Here is a 5,460-nt window from a genome sequence, read left to right as displayed (position 1 = left end):
AGAAGGGTTTTTTTTCAACCATATAGTTTTCCAGGGACAGGAAATTCATAGCGAACCAGTTCCCTTTGTTTTGAGGTAGTCACCACACCACAAAACCCAAGGGCCCATCCTGAGAAAGTCATCTCTAGATCTCTGTGTGCTAGCCTGCATTCCTTGCCGTATTGCTTATTTAAAACATACACATGCACCTCAATTCACACACGTAGGAAATTTAATGCAGAAATCTTTTTGCATACCTATCATATGCATACTATAAATAACAAGATTAGTCAAAATATGCAGTATAAAAATTCTGATCTTGTTCAGATTATTCTGATAATGTAGTACAGTGATTTTCAACCAAAGTCCTGTGGTGCTTTGGTACGTCGGAGAAAACTTCATAGGTGTGCTAACAAATTGTGAACAATGTGCAACATTTATTTTGGCTGCGTCTGGGAATGAAGGCTGGTATGATGCTGCCCATCGGAGGGACTAGAGAGATCAACAGGCAGGAGCGACATGATGCAGAACAAACGGACAACTTGCTAGGAGTCGGGCAGGAGGCAGTGGCAACGTCAAATCAGAACACAAAAGTATTTACTGGAACAAGGGAGAACTTTGCCTTGAGAGGCCTGAGGAGAAAAACTCAGATCAACACACTGTTCTATTCAACAGGAGCAAAATGATGAAATGCAAGCTGTATGAGCTGTTATATCATAAAAGTGACTGTTTTCTAATGATTGTAGACCTGCTAACTTTCAATTCCTTCAAGTGTGCTGACAAAAATCCTAACACAAGTATACTGTAGACACAAAGGGGATGAGAACTATCTTTATAAGAAAGCATTTTGGGTTTGGTCCTGACTTTCCCACAGTGCCCAGTGTCAACACCCCCTCATCTTCCTGTATGTCTCATGGGGCTGCTGGGCCAGTCCAGGTGCATTTTGATCCTGTGGGGCCCATTGAATGCGGCCCTGCAGGGGAGGGGTTGCATATCCACTGAAGGAGTGGACATTCCGATTATCTGTCATCCGAAGCAAAAGAGCCTTTGGCTGGAAGAAGAGATCCTGAGATAGGTGGGAAGGAACAGTCCTCTCTCTCTGGGACTTGGCCCGAGGCCTGCACCAGGTGGTGGAGATTGAAGATTTCCTCCAAAGGAGGTAGAAACAGAGCCGAATCTTACAAAAACAGATCATGTTTTTATGTTACCCTTAGTCTTAATTTCTCTGTTGTTATCCCAAAGTTTTTGGTACCTAAAAGTTTTGTTCAAAAGTTCTAGTTTGGTCACAGCTTTGGAGAATTAGAGAGACAGCTGGCTCTGCCCTTGGGCCTGAGCGTCCCTGAAGGAGGAGTGTCCCATAGGGATCAAGGTGGTGACAAGAAATCCACAAGGGGAATGGGAGTCCTGGGAACACATGCTGGCCATAACACCTGGCTGTCCCTCCCAAGGTGCAGGCTCCTCCTTCACTGCTAAGCCTTGATGAATCAGGCTTTCCTCTTACCAAGGGGTCTTGTGGGTTCCTTTCTGCACGTTTATGGGAAGATGGGGAGGGGCTTGGGGAGATTGCCATTGCAGGAAAGTCAGGATCAAACCAAAGATGTTATCACAATGATGGACAAGCCTTCAGCATGAGATACTGACAGAGGCTAAATTGCTGAAGGAACATCGGCCCATTCGTACTGCACTTTGGTAATTATTTGTAGATCTTGAACTCAGTACATGCATCTGGAAGTAACGTTTATTTTTTATTTATTTATTTATTTATAGCTCTTAAGTTAAAGAGGGTGTTGATTAGGGACAAATCCCAGGATTTCCTAATAAAAGTAGAGCATTACATTTTTCAGCTTAAATTCTTTTGTTAGATGTCTGTGATGTCGCTTGTGAAATAGATGGCTACAATTTCTAAAACCAAGGTGGAGTTCAAGCCTGGTAGGATTTTTGTTTATGGGGACATGAGGGGAAGCCAAAGTGAAATAGAGAAGTTAGATGAAAATCCAGAGTAAAAATTCATTTTCTTAAAAACCAACCAGGGTGACTCAAAAACCCACCACAGCCCTTTTGTCTATCAAGACCGCAAGCACTTGGACACACAGGCCACTTCCTAGACAAGCACAGATGCACACACGGATCTATAAATTCTTCTGTCCCTAGCAAGCACGGGACAGCAATCCTCCCAACAGCAACGGTAGGCAACACTAGGTATCGTGGCATTTTAGTCCTAGTCGTCAGTGCTAATGACTCTACTGTTACACCAGATGACGGGTAATCTCCATGCAGGAATAGCTTGATAATAAGAATCTACAAAACGAATTTTCTGCATATTGGCTCTGAAGTTATAACTGATATTTATTCTAAAATACAAGGTGGAACCTTTTTCCCATCACCCCACACCCAAATTACACCCAAGATATAAAATATATATACAATTTTAAAGACCAAAAGCTTTTAAAAAAAATCATAAGGAAATACCATAAGGCAGTGATTTTCAACCTTTTTCATCTCATGGCACACATATGCTAATTAGTAAAATTCTATGGCACACCAAAAAATTTATTTTTTGCCAATCTGACAAAAAATAGGTATAATTTTGATTCATTCACACCAGATGGCTATTGTTGTGCTGGCCATTGTTATTTTTTTATTTGATAATCTAAGGGAAAAGAGGTCAGTGCCCCTGACTAAAGAGCCAGGTATTGCATGTTTTAAAAATTCTTTTGGCACAACAGTTGAAAATCGCTGGCATAGTGTAAAAAATTGTAACTACCAATACCCCCAAACAATGCTAATTCTATTAATACAATGCTTGGGGCTCTATGTCAAATGTATGACTTTGTTGCTTGTATGTCTAGATTATTTTCCCTCATAGTGATAATGGATTTGCACTGACCCATTTATATACTTTTTAGGGGCCTCTGATGAGCCACAACACACATTTTCAAGGTGGCTGCTAGCGCAGAACCACGAGACAGATGACATTAGCCCTTGAATCAGGGGCCATGGCCTCATCAGCATGAAGCTCCATCAACCACTGAGCTCAGCCAGGAGCTCACCTGCACTGACTGATGCGGTAGGCAGGGGCGGAGCAAGTCAGCCACATCCTGTGTCTGTCAACTCCCTCTGTCGGGCTGCAGCACTTGGCGTCATTCTTTACTTGTGTTCAAACCTTATTTGTTAGCACATGTTATTATTTTTCTTTCTTCTTGAAGGGTAAATGGCACATCCATTGATAGGCTGGGTAAATGGGCTAGTAAACAGACATTTAAGGACTAAAAATCTTTTGTTGTTACAGCTGGAAGGAATTGAGTCCAACATCAATACTCTACAGATGAGAAAACTGCAGTGTAGAGGGGTTAAGTCCCTTGCCCAAGGTCATGGAGTTATTAAGTGTTGAAGCTGGGACTGGAATTATATCCTCCTTTCCTCAACTGGTCTCAATGGTGAAGGTTTCTGGACTTCACACTGGTACGTGGAAGAGAAGAGTTGTAACGGTAGGAAGAAAAAAAGCTTTGATCTCCGAAATGGCTCAAAACTTCTTTTAAAAAGCCATTTTGGTTGGCGTAAATGCGAGTGCTGCCTTGGCAAGTCTCTTTCGTCTGAGCTGCTCCACACAAACCCAAACTGGGGCCAAGGGAGCTCAGCATCCTGGCTGCCGGCAGGGCCTGGGCAGGCACGGGAGCATCTCCCTGAGGCTCAGGCTACTGGCACTGCATGCACAGCCAGGGCTGGGCATGACCATGAGGGGCCTCAGGTGCCAGCAGCGGCACCCTCAGGGTCCTAGAGGCCCCACTTCACTCTGGGCATTAGTGGGTCTTAGGCAGTGATTTATCAACTGTCACGATTTCAGTATTTCACAGCCAAACAACTGTAGCAGTACATACAGCAGTTCTAAAATCAGACCATTTCAGATGAAATACTCTTAATGAGATACTCAACTTATAAGTTTCCCAAGAAGTAAACTCCATACAACAGGCTGCTGCAGGAAACGTTACCTAATGTTTGGGATGTGCTCAAAGGACTTGGGGTCCAGGGTAAATCACGGTGTGTAGGCCCCCCAAACACCATCTCTGTCTAGGCCCCACTACCACCACTCCACAGTCCTTTCAACAGACATACCCACAGGGGACAAACATCACAAGCAGTGTTGAAAAGGACATGAGCCCAAGGGCATATGTGCACAAGGGTCCTTGGCTGGCATGTGAGTCCCCTAACCTCCAAAAAGGTCTGACCCTGGGAATAATTGTATTTATAGATCTTTTCATGCAGTCAGGACCACGCAGTGATGTTAAAGGACATTATCTGAGAAAATGTGCTTTGGCTTGAATTCGCCAAAAGCTCACCCAATTACGGAACCTTCTTTCATTTAGCTCTTGAGTTTGCTGGACAGAACCCAAGAGGAAGATATTACTATAGCGGGGTTAAGCAAGGCCATCTGATCTGAATGAATGGTCAGAGACTCTTAGCTCCGGAAAGGCACCTGTTTCTCGGGGGGGCAGGATCAGTATTAGGCAAGAACATTGTACGCCATCTTTTTCAAGGAGGCCAGCAGGTCACAGAAGGCAGTACCCAGTTTGCTTGGAGGCCAGCTGTTTCCTAATCAAGTTTTCTTATACTCGGAACTATGGAAACATTTTCAAAGGTATTATTCTCGGCAGGTTTCCAGTAATTCAACATTTCCAGACTTATCCAAATGGCTTCTGAAATATTTGCTGTTTGTTGAGAGCAGCTTTCAGGATGAGGTGATTAAAAGAAACCTATCAATTTGAGATTTTTTTTTTCTAGGAGTAAATAATGTTGACATACTGTTCAAATAAACCCACAATTTACTGCAATCTGTTTTTAGACAAACCCTCCACTTTAACCTCCAAATGGGAAAAACGAAGAGACTTTCCTCTTCTCATTTAATCAAGAACATATGTTCAAAGATAATACTGGAGGCTTATTCTGGGAAGCGGTCTGCTCTTCCTCCGACAGCGACGCAGTGAGCTCACGAGGCAGCCTCGACACATAATGAAAGCAAACGCCACCATAAATCTCCTGCCCGGCAGAGGTAACTTCAGAAAAATCACCCGCTGCTCTAATAAGCACTGGCTATGCTAAGGCACACAGAGGGGAAGAGATGCCAACTGTGACAAACACCAGCAGGAATGCACCAAACCAAGGCCAACCCAGGTCACTGGGAGAGGAGGAGGACGGATGAAGCAGGTGTGTGTGTGTATACCTGTTTGCACACGGCCTCGCTGGCCCCCTGTGTTCTGGCTGAGAGAGAACCAGCAAGTTCATGGGGAGACTGGCTGCTTTCCTCCTTAGGAGGAGCACTTGGGAGGCAACCACTCTCATTAAACCTAAAAGTACACACAGTGGCAGGAGGCCAAAACAGTCCTCAAAAGTGAGGCTTTTAAAAACATCTGTTGGGGGCTTTGTGATCCTAAGAGGTAGGGGCAGAGAGAGAGAGGGGAGGGAGACAGAGACAGAGACAGAGAC

The sequence above is a fragment of the Desmodus rotundus genome, chromosome 9 (assembly GCF_022682495.2).
Source record: "Desmodus rotundus isolate HL8 chromosome 9, HLdesRot8A.1, whole genome shotgun sequence".
Taxonomy (NCBI): Eukaryota; Metazoa; Chordata; class Mammalia; order Chiroptera; family Phyllostomidae; genus Desmodus; species Desmodus rotundus.
Note: the sequence above shows the minus strand (reverse complement) of the source record.